The following is a 12,826-nucleotide window of genomic DNA, read 5'->3' on the forward strand; positions in this document are numbered from 1 at the left end:
TCTCTCTCTCTCTCTCTCTCTCTCTCTATCGTCCTTTGATTCTTTCCACTTCCTGCTTTCAAACTCTCCTTCCTTCTTCCTTTCATCCACTCTCCATGTTTGTGTCAGCCCTTTCAAGCCTCCCTAACTCTCTCTCTCTATATCTCCCCGGGGTAAGTATGAATATTCTCTGGCACGTCTAAACCAGAGGCAGTGCGGGGCCGGGGGAAGGGTCCGCGGCATAGCTTTAGCTGGAGTAATGAGGACTAATCCCCTGCTGACTCGGTCCTGTTTAAACAGCTCCTGCCTGAGCCACCCAGTAATAGAGTAATTAACCTCTGCGCCCTCTCCTGCCCACCTGCACTGTGCCACTACACTCCACTTTACTTACTACGCCAGACAATCCATCCTTTCCATTTGGCCTTCCAATTGCCACAAACAAGAAAAGGGAGAGGGAGATGGAGAACAGAAGGTGGGAGAGATAGGAAGTAAGAACAAAACAACACAACATGATCGTCTAGATTCTCTAGCAGTTACTAAAATGAGTCGGGAATACTCAAACAGGTGTCAAGTTGGCAAAGCTATTGGTCCATAAGTAGGCCTATACAACATTTGATGTGTATGTATGGAAGTGAAAGTTCATATACTCACTTTTATGGCGCTCCAAACCTGTATGACTGACTTTCTTTAGTGGAACACAAAAGGAGATATAAAAAAAATAAAGGCTATGCATGTCTTCCACATATAGTGAAAGTTCAATGTTGTTGTATCAATGCATTTTCATTGTAACATTTCCAGTTCCAGTTTAGTTAGTTAAAGTTTAAAATTTAGGGTCAGTCAAATGCTCACTAAGGCTGTATATTGTACAAAATTCTTATATTTTATATATATATTTTTTTTTTTTTTGACATTTGATTTATTCTTGCAATGCGAAGCTGAATTTTCAGCACCATTACTCCAGTCTTCAGCGTCACATGATCCTTCTGAAATCCTTCTGATATGCTGATTTGGTGCTCAAGAAAAAAATCCTATTATCAAAGTTGAGTTGTGCTGCTTAATATATATATATATTTTTTTCTCAGAATTCCTTGATGAGAAAGTTCAAAACAACAGCATTTATTTGAAGTAGAAATCTTTTATGACATTATGTCTTTATTGTCTTGGATACATTTAACGTGTCCTTGCTGAATAAAAGTAAAAATATCCAATTGTCAGCCTATTATAAAAAAACACTAAATATTTTTGTATAATGATGTCTAAACTGAACGAACCATTGTCAGAGAGTCATAATTTACTCACGTTCATGTCGTTCCAAACCTGTATAACATCTTCCTTTCTTCTGTGGAACACACACACAACAATATTTTAAAAGCCTTTCATTGTATGGATATAAAAAGTACCGAAACATTATTCAAAACATTCTAATTTTGTATTTATCAGAAGGAAGGAAACTAAGAAGAAATAAAGACTTATTGCAAACTGCACAATTTAAGGAATCATTGATGTCTGTAGGCTGTAGCACAAATGGAGGGATGATAGCTACACACTTCCCACCATTTGTGTAAATGCCCTAGGCAGTAAGGCATATAGGTTATTATAATAAATAGTAAGCAGGCTAAAATGAAATTTTGTTCATGAACAAAAAAAAACCCTTACTCTGATTTCCCTTTCAAGTCTACTTCTGTTTTGGGGGGCAAATGAAGTTCGATTGATGAAGGCATGTTAAGCGCACAGTCTGTCTCTTGTCAATGTCTGCTTCAGGACAATCCGTTCTGACAGAGCCATCCGTTTACAGTTGCTAGTTATTGATCTGATTTTCAACACATCACACCAGGCAGTTTCCTGCAGCATGCTAACAAAAACACTCAGGTACGATCAAAAAGCCCCACACGACATGCGAGAGCTCATCGGCACCCAGCGGAAAGCCGCGTCTTCCCACACGCTCGTGCGCACGCTCTTTGGAGACGGCTAGTTTCTGAGAGAATTAAGGGGCTTTTGCGTCTGAAGAAATCAGCCAGAGCTTGCATTAAGGTAGATGAAATCTTATGATGTGTGGTGGGTGAATGGTTTGTTTGTGTCATTAAGAAGCAGAAAGCAAACAGCATGAACTTGCTGTGTGTACTGTCTGAGGAAAGGCAAGATTAAGGGATGTTCAGAGACCTTCGTCTGTCAAAACTTCAAAGTTGCCATAGGCTCTCCTTGTTCTGGCGGCGTAGCAACCAAATCGCAAAAACTCAGCAGCCTCTGAGGCTGTCAGTGGCCTCCTGACACCCCCTTTATCAGGTGTACAGAGCTATAATGCCATCCTAGATAAATAAACCAAAACTGCTGGGAACACTGGCGCCCCCTTTTAGGCTACTGAACGTAGCAACGCTACTAAATTAAAAGGGGTCATGACATGGATTTATTTTTTAAGTCACCATGAAACGGAAGTTGCTACAGTATTTTCTCCCCTATTATGATGTATATCTGCATGAAACTTCTTGAACATGAAAATATGTAGGGTGGGAATTGATTTTGTCCATCAGAATTGATTGGATGGTTGTGGTTTGCTATTGCTGTGATCTCATGTGAGTCAAAATATTTTAATTAATATTCATGAAAAATGATTTCTTATACTATCAATTTGTACTAGTGCTGTCAACGTTAATGCGTTAACGCATGCGATTAATTTAAAGTCCTTAACACGTTAAAATAATTTAACGCAAATAAATGACAGAAGTAAGCAAAGCTGCGTCATTAATTTAATTTTCGTCACGCCGTTAGATGATGTTAGAAGAGTTTATCACAATCACACTGAGCATCTACAAGCACCTGTAACCCTGGTAGGAGGACATGTCCATTCTAACTCTTTAACCAGTTCTGCTTCTCTGATTGTGATCAGACCATTTTAAGCAGTTAAACTCCGGGAAAGTTTTCAGTGATCCAGTAATCGAATTCATTCAAACTGTCCAAAACAGCGCAAATGTAAAGAAGGCCAGGCTGATTACGTCAGATATATCAGAGAGAATAGAGACTCATATTGCGTTTTTAGTGAACTGTTCATTCCAGTGTGCTTCGCTTTAAAACGAGCTCTGTCGTATTCTGCGATTGTTTTCGAAGAGTGATGTACAGTAAGCGCGTGAGTGTCTGATGCACAAAGAACAAACCGCGTGTGTGCTCGCACTCGATCACTGATCGCATTCATGTACAGACACACAGTGCATTTGCGTTGTTTCCACACATACTCAGGAAAGATAATGTTTGATTTGTCATGTGTACGTTGTTGTGTTTAGTAATCGTAGGTTTATGCTGTCAAAGCGAACGATTTAGGCGTTTTTTTGGCGTTGTCCTGTTCGGTATCTCGTTGTTGTTGCTCAGTACACATACTATACTCTGTGAATTCTGTAAAGTGATTTATGTAGTGTTTTTTTTTCATGGGTGCTTAGGTGTGTATACATTTATTATATAATAGAATTATATGGACTCCTTATATTTGGTTATTTGGTGTCATTTTGAAGTCTCCAATGATCCTTGAAGCTTGCAGAAAATACAGTTGAGAATCACCCTTCAATCTGATTGTTTAGTTTGGATTTTGCAAATTATGACAAAATTAGTGTGTTTAATGAGATAAATGTGTGCGATTAAAGCAGCACTAGGTAACTTTTCACCCTTTATAATATATTTTCAAGACTCTTGTGATGATGCATCGACTTACATTAGAATGAATGACACGTCTGCCATAGCCTGACGGGGTCTGTATCGTTTTTAATCGTACTTTTACGATTTACCAATGGAGGCCTTTCAGAGCCATCAGATTTCAACTAAAATATCTTCATTTCTGTTCCGAAGATGAACGGAGGTCTTACGGGTGTCGAACGACATGAGGGTAAGTAATTAATGACAGAATTTTCATTTTTGGGTGAACTAACCCTTTAAATTCGGACGTGCGAGCCCAACTATCATTTGTTTGCCGAATGTTATAGTCATGGCCGAAGCAGCACAGAAAAATAAGAAAGCAAAGGTTTTGTCGGAGGAAAGCAAAAAGAGGAAACGAGAAAGTGATCGGATTAAAGCATAGACTGTAAAAAAGCAGAAAAAAGGCAGGACGAGGATCAACATTGGGCCAGCGTTTGCTCGTTGGCATGAGCTGAAGGAGGAGGGGCTACATTCTTGCAAAGTAAATACATAAGACGTACAAAATTATATTTTAGGATACCTAACATGTCTGTGATATTTGTTTATTTGTCTTGCCTCAAGCTATAATGCAAATCGATTTTTCAAATTTGCAGATTCATCTATGGTAGCTGGATATTATAAAATTGACGATATATGGTTATTACCTACCACTCAACATTGAATTGAAGTATCATATAGATTCTGTAAAACGGGAACCAATAGACTAGGCTACTATAATGACGCTGGCTTGTAAACGTGAGCATCGCGATCATTTGGCGTTTGAAAAAAAAATAAAACCCATGAAATTATATTCATATGACATGCTGAAACATATGCCACTGTAACTGGGATGAAGACATTTCACACGCGACGCAAGCAGAACACCTGCATGTGAACTCCTCCTGCAGCATTCAGGGCTATCATGGTCGTCATGTCAACAAATGCACGTGCGATGCATCCCCTGATGTAGAATGACAGAGTTTACGACAGTAGTAGAGGACAATACTGTTTCCCAACTGTAGGGGGACCCCGAGAGCAAAACCTACCTAGTGCTGCTTTAATCGCGATTAAAAATGTTATCTGTTGACAGCCCTAATTTATACATTTGTTCATGCTGTCACCCTAATTGTTCATTCATTAAAAAAAATAAAAATTTGTGTGAGAAAAATATCTTTATAAATGATAAATTAAATCATTTTAAAATTATTTAAAAAAAATAGTATAAACTATATATATTTAAAAAAAAATGCTTCAAAGTAGTTACCAATTTTTGTTAAGATTCAAATGTTTCTATAAATATTATGGATTTCTTATGAAATCCACAGATGAGATAGGGATTCGCATACACACAAAAACAAAATGTGTGTGTTAGAGATCAAGGACAGGTAATACATTATATATTTTTAGTGTTCTAGGTACTTTTATCATGTTGTTTTTTTATGTTATATTTACAAGCTCTTATTAGTAGCTTGTATTGTAGCAAACTACTATTCTCAAGGTAGCTACTTTAATTTTTGAGAAGCTTGTATCTTAGCAAGCTACACTACACAAGTAGCTAGCAACAAGTACTGATACTACAGTAGTGTATTTATATAGCTACATTTCCAAGGAGAGAACATAAATATACGGAACTATCCAAATTAAGTTTAAATCAAAATATTCCCATTTTAAGAGCTAAACTGAATCAAATCCCCCATTTGAATCACCTGGGGGCTCATTGAATGCATGTCTTGCAGCGCAGGATAAAATGGCACAGGATGAGCTTGTGCAAACAGTGCTGTCATGTTGCCTTTTCTTCACTGACAGATCAGATACATTGTGAGAACGGAGGAAAACATCTGGAGGAGACAGATGGAAGAAACGAGAGAGAAAAGAGGCAGATAAATACAACCAGCTCCGTTTGGTGGACCCATTCAGACCACGCTAAGGATTTTGCTTTCTTCCATTCAAAACGCACACATGGGACAGGACAGAGAATACATTTCACAAATGCATCTTTTAAATGAGAAACAAAAAGACAAGAGGTAAGACAGCAAAATAATATGCAGCATCATAAGTGAAGTCCCATAAGTCTCCTCCTCTCTTCACCGAAGGATGAACAGGAACGTCTCTGAAATGTGTTTTTGGATTCTGCGTTGATACGTTTTGTTTCATTTCTGATTTGCTCTGTGCAGGCGAAGGGATAAGAAGCTGTTTACATTTGAAGCGGAGATCTGTCTGGCGGATTTTCGCAACGAACTGAAATCTCGCACAACAAAACTCGTCCCTTTCAGAATGCAAAAGTAGCCCAATCCCATTTTAGAGGCGACGCCACTGAGTTTATATGCTGATGATACCAGCTGCACTTCCTCCTATAGATCTACGAGTGCAAATAAAAAGGAAAAGAGAGGGGTGGGGGTGGGGGGCTGGATAAGACATTTCAGAAGGGCCACAAAAAAAAGGAAGACTGTAAAAAGGAAAGCCAAATTATTTTATTTCCTTTAGAAAAGTGTGGTATACCAAGGGGGTCCCTGTAACTTGTGAAAAATTAAAAGAGACGGATTCAAACTGTCCAATTTCCACATCAAACAAACGTTGGCTCTCTGCTCCTGGAGAAAGTGCTTCATACAGCACACATCCCTCCCCCCATTCCCCCACTCCCCCATCCCAAACCCGCTCCGCTCTCCAACCTGAACCACCAACACATTTTCTGAACACTCACAGTATTCTCGGTTTCCTTATTAATCCCACTCTCTAATTCCCCTAAGCACTGTACTGGTTACACTAGCCACTGTCTCTCCCCTGTCTAATTATACCCTTGTGAGTCTATTAATCAACCTGTGAATTATTTAAGAAGGAGAAATCTTCTGTCTGTAACTGACTTTGACAGAGGGGGGGGAAAGCGAGGGAGGGCCAAGGTAGAGGATGGAGAGAGAGGGAGAGAGAGCATAGTATGGAGGGGGTAGGAGAGAAGAGAAAGAGAAATACGGAATGAGGGTCTACCGTCCTGGTGCGTCCCTGAGGACTGAAGCTGGTGCAGCTCTCTGGCACTGAAACGAGGCAGATCCTCGTCAAAATACACTTTATGTTTGTTTTTTTTTACCCTCAATCCGCATAAGTTTTCATCACAAACATGAATTCATGAATATATGTAGCAGTACAGAATAAAGAGGGTTGGGAACAGGGGGGAACATAGAGAAGGAGAGAAATGAAGGCAAAGAAGTGAAATTTCTATTACGGGGGAATTTATACTTTCCGGTGTTTGACATCTAGACTCTCTTGTCCCTGTTATCCAGGCATTATGGTAATGGTTAGAGTGTTTTTTTTTATACAATGTTTCTGTGCGTATACTTATAAGCTGAGAGAAAGAGTTTAATGACTCCCATTGCCGTTACCATCCACGCTGAGCCGTCCAGGGCCGGAAGAAGCCGCTTTTAAAGTAAGATCATCATTATTTTTCGACTGCGGTGTGTTCTCTGTTGGCCCCTGTCTGCCAATTCCAGAATACTAATGAATGAGGTATTAGATAAATAAATAAGACTGAGTGTGTGCCGGCCCACATCGTTCTGCAATACGAGATGTTAAAGAGTCTGTTTGTGTCTGTCAAAGGTTTTGCGGGTACGTTTGTTGGCGTTGTCTCCTTTATGTGTGTTGGGTTAAAGTAAGCTCCTCTCATTAGGACCTGAGCAGCGCTGCTGTCGGTGGCTGAAGCTCACCGCTCTCTGCGGGATGTTTATTAAATTAATAAAAAGTAGCTCGCGGCGAACGGAACATAGGAAAGCCCCGGGTACAGCTGTGATTGGCACCCTCGGCCGGCCTGCGCTCTCTCAGGAGGCCAACGGCATTTGCTTTAACTAACCGGCCGTGACTGAGGGCGCAAGCTGACATGTCTCTCTCCCTCTCTCTCTCTCTCTCTCTCGCGCTCTTTCGTTCTCATACCTCTTTCATTGTGAAAGGCCTTAGAATGCACTGGGAAGGCACAGTAACATTCGAGGGAAAGAAAAACAACAGAGAGTAGCCTGTGTTGGGTGAGTGCATTAAAAAACAGCAAACATTTTTAAAGAGAAGATGCTGATTGGTCAAAAACAGCCAACCACAGGAACTAGGTCTTTCTAATGTCAGCGGAACATTAATTCCATCTGAAGTCAGAGTCGAAGGAAACTCTACAACCTGCACCATGTCTCGGCAGAAATACCTGCAATGCAGGGGTCGCATACAGTGGCGGGGAAAAAGTATGTGATCCCTTTGAATTTTCAAGAATTGTACTTGTAAAGTTTGATTTGAACTAATGCGGCGTTCCAGGCAGGTTTTTGAGCCCGTAAATTACAACTTCAAACCACGACTCACGACTTTGTAGTGTTCCAGTCAAAGTCACGCCAAACTGCCTGAGTGCAAGGAATTGTGTGGTAGTTAGATGTAAACAAAGCATGACGAACCGTACGGGGTGTATGCTCATTTACAATCATTTCTATCGCCAAAGGTGCTTACTCCTTGCTTATTTGAGGGAAACGGAGGAGAACAACAGCGCAGAAGGCAAGAAAAGCTGTTATACCTTTTCTTTTACGTTATTTGTATATTTGTTTCATAAACACTACATCCGTAGGGGGCTTCCATTGTTGCTTCGCGGGCTATGTGACGTCAAAACTCGTAACTGGGAGTACATCGATCTAGTACGAGTTCACGGGTGGGAAGTCACGGGTTTGACTGCCGTTCCAGTCCACTTTCACGGGTAGAAGGTTGGAAAAACACGGGTTACGGGTTGCCTGGAACGCGGCATAAGTCCCACTTATAAGACTCACAGCATTAGACAGTCTACTTAAAGGGATAGTTCAACTGATAAATGAAAAGTCTGTGATTATTTATACATTTAAATAATTATAATTTTTTTTGGACCCCATTGATTTTCATTGTATAGAAATCATTTTTAACATTCTTCAAATATACACTATATTGCCAAAAGTATTGGGACACCCCTCCAAATCATTGAATTCAGATGTTCCAATCACTTCCATGGCCACAGGTGTATAAAATCAAGCACCCAGGCATGCAGACGCTTCTACAAACATTTGTGAAAGAATGGGTCACTCTCAGGAGCTCAGTGTATTCAAGCGTGGTACAGTGATAGGTTGCCACCTGTGCAATAAGTCCATTTGTGAAGTTTCCTCACTACTAAATATTCTACGGTCAACTGTAAGTGGTATTATAACAAAGTGGAAGCAATTGGGAACAACAGCAACTCAGCCACAAAGTGGTAGGCTGCGTAAAATCACAGAGCAGGGTCAGCGCATGCTCAGGTGCACAGTGCGCAGAAGTCGCCAACTTTCTGCAGAGTCAATAGCTACAGACCTCCAAACTTTGTGTGGCCTTCAGATTAGCTCAAGAACAGTGCGTAGAGAGCATCTTGGAATGGGTTTCCATGGCCGAGCAGCTGCCTCCAAGCCTTACATCAAGTGCAATGCAAAGCATCAGATGCAGTGGTGGAGACGTGTTCTCTGGAGTGACGAATCACGCTTCTCTGTCTGGCAATCGGAAGGACAAGTCTGGGTTTGGCGGTTGCCAAGAGAACGATACTTGCCTGACTGCAATGTGCCAAGTGTAAAGTTTGGTGGAGGGGGGATTATGGTGTGAGGTTGTTTTTCAGGGGTTGGGCTTGGCCCCTTAGTTCCAGTGAAAGGAACTCTTAATGCTTCAACATACCAAGACATTTTGGACAATTTCATGCTCCCAACTGTGGGAACAGTTTGGCGAGGACCCCTTTCCAACATGACTGCGCACATAGATGAGCAAGTCTGGTGTGGAGGAACTTGACTGGCCTGCACAGTCCTGACCTCAACCCGAAAGAACACCTTTGGGATGAATTAAAGCGGCGACTGCGAGCCAGGCCTTCTCGACCAACATCAGTGCATGACCTCACAAATGCGCTTCTAGAAGAATGGTCAAAAAACATCCCAGAAGAGTTGAAGCTGTTATTGCTCCAAAGGGTGGGCCAACTCCATATTAAACCCTACGGATTAAGAATGGGATGTTCATGGGCATGAAAAGGCAGGTGTCCCAAAACTTTTTGGCAATATAGTGCATCTTCTTTTGTGCTCCACAGAAGAAAGTCAACCAGATTTGGAACAACATGAGGGTGAGTAAATTTAATTACAGCATTTTCAGTTTAAGGTCATGCCAAAACATTGGGTTGAGTTGAGGTCAGTACAGGGAAACATACAGTGCTTTTTCCTGCAGCTGCTCTTAAAATCCAGCAAGACAATCAGCATGAAATGGTTTTAATGAAATATAAAAAAATATAAACACTGACATGCACAGATGTCCTAGTTAGATGAATTGCAATTAGTCACACTATGATATTTACTACTATCCTTTTAGTGCAAAAAGTGTGTACCTTCCTTTCACTGGGGATCCAGTCTTAGGAGCATCTTCAAACAGACTACATTAGCGTAATTCTCCTGAAAGACAAATTATGAAATGTATAATCAACTACTTTAATTGTTTTCAAAATAAACAATAACATAATCCAGACAATGGGCCTACTGCTCTCAAAGGAGAGAAGACAAGGGGGGTCTATTTGCATGTTAACTTTTCACTAAGAATCGTCATAGGCGGTATATAAAACAAAGAATTTCATGCAGCAGATATTCATGTGCAAATTTCAGCTGCATGTTTGTACCCAGCACATTATTATTTCATCAGCGGCCCCCACGGGTTTCCGCGGTACGTTATTCTTGCATCCCTGTGGAAGCATAAAGTCTCTGGCCTCCTTTAGGACCTCTTGAGTGTGTTTACTCTCAGTTGAAGACTCTAAGCGGGCCACAATTTTGCAAAGAGAGAACTCATTAAATGCTAAGACACCAGTTGTGACCAGTGTTAGCAGCATTAGCCACAGTAATTGCATGTACACTGTCCAAGTTGACGCTTGCTGGCTCTCAAGCCAACATCAGGCGTTACAGTCAATTAGCAGGCCTTAGCAAATGCTTTGAGGTGTGGGAACAAGTTCTCATAAACCACAACAGTTATGAGGAAAAACAATATCCTGGTTGGCAGCATGTTTGGCCATATATGGTTGGGGGGGGGGGGGGGGGCGCTATTTCGAGCCTTTTAAACCCTTAACAAACTGAGACAAACAAATCCAAACAGCAGCAAATGCACAGAGCAAAACACACTCATTAATACAGAGAGCGAGAGCAATGAGCCAAACAAAGAGGCCCTGATAAAAGTGAATACATGCATCCAGATTGACTATACTCTAACTCTGGCAAACATACTTTTTTCACAGGCTAAGAATATGAAATTACTGTGTTGCTGATGTGCTCCCAAAATGATTTGATCAGTGGTGATTTCAAATGTTCAATAAAAAATAAAAAACTGTATTATTTTGTTAATGTTGCTTCGAAAGCAGCTAAGAAGCCTACTATACATTAATTAAAATGTTACAAAATTATTATTTAAAAAAATGACAAGATTATTATTGCTAAATTATTAAGTCTTTCTCTCTGTGAAACTTATGTCATAATGTTAAGACACTTTGTAATTTCATCATATTTTCTTTTTGTTGGCTTAATGCTAGGAATATTCAACATACGCTACCATTCAAAAGTTTGGATCAGTACGATTTTTTTTTGTTTTTGAAATGATTTAAAAATATTACTACCTTTTAAAATAACCACTTTATATTTTACAGTTTTTTCACAATTGCTAAAGCACTAAACCACATTCTCTGAACCAAATTCGCCATAAATCACTCTTTCTGCAAAACCTTAAACAAGTTGAGGGAGTTAGACACCCTTTTCAAATCTAATGCACTCTTTTTGCAAACCTCTAAACATATTCTCACTCATTGAAACATATCGCAATTTTGTTGGAAAACGGTAAATACGAAAGGCAAAAGCTAAGCACAACTACAACACACTTGTCATTGTTTACACACAACGATTCAAATTTGTTCACACTTGTTTCTAATGATGTGATCAAACCAACTGTACAAAATAATACAGTTCAGAGAGCACAGGTGGCACTAGTGCAACAATAGATGGAAACAGTCTGAAAAGGAGAAGAGGAAGAGCATGTGTAAGAGGTGGCGGACAAGGAGGAAGAGGATGAGGACGAGAAAGAGCAAGGTGTGTCAAGGCTGGATCCGGCACACTAGAGGGTTTTTCCCTTTGCCTGGCAAGAGACGACATTGCCTGAGATGTGGACAGGCCGGACCCAGCACAAAGACGTGATGCTGAATCTCTCACTGACTTTGAATTTGTAGTTACACAACCTTTTGGAGTGTACTGTAACATGCTTTTTATTTAGAGTTTTCTTTGCATTTGGACTACTATATTTTTACAGAATGCAAGTGCTGAATATGCAGACATTCAATACTGCGCAATATTCAATACAATACTATACTTGCAGTGCATACAGTATACAATATATTCACCTTACTAAGTTGCCATTACAATACTTTAAGTAATTGCAAAATTTGTTTAGGGTATACATTATACATTTTTTGCTCTGAAACGACATGCTCTGGATTCCGTGTTCTCCATTCTTTTGATGAAGTGTCTAATGAATGCTCTGTAGTGTTTTTATATTGACTGATGTGTGTATGATCTGAAAGCATTGTTTGGTTTTGAGAACATGTGAAATGGGCCTATTGTTTGATTTTGCCAGAAGGGTCAGGGGTTTTGTGGATGTAGTTTGATTTGGTTTTGCGTTTAATGTTGGGAGAAAATGGGTGTCAAGTTTTCCAGAAATGCATCTTAGCAATGGAAAAACTGTAATTTATTCCTGTGAAGGCAAATTTGAATTTTCAGCAGCCATTACTCCAGTGTCACACGATCCTTCATAAATCATTCTAATATGCTGATTTTGTGCTCAAGCAACACATTTTGAGTTATCATAGGTTAATATCACAAAATTGCTTAGAATTTTTGTAGAAACCATGATGCATTTTTGTTTAGGGTTCTTTGATTAATAGAAAGTTCAAAAGAAATGTCTTGAAATGGAAAAATAAGCTGTACTTTCATATACTTTACTTTAAAATAAAATACTGATTCCAACTTTTGAACAGCATGGTGCACATTTATGATGGAGTTCAAACTGACATCTCCTGTGGAAGTGGTTAAATAAAGAAACAGCAGATCTAAACCAAAATACGTTACGATGGAAAGCCCAGATGAAAAGGGACTGTCTGTCTGAGCAAAAGTTGAGCTTATTTGCA

This window comes from Gobio gobio (assembly GCF_949357685.1).
Source record: "Gobio gobio genome assembly, chromosome: 14".
NCBI lineage: Eukaryota > Metazoa > Chordata > Actinopteri > Cypriniformes > Gobionidae > Gobio > Gobio gobio.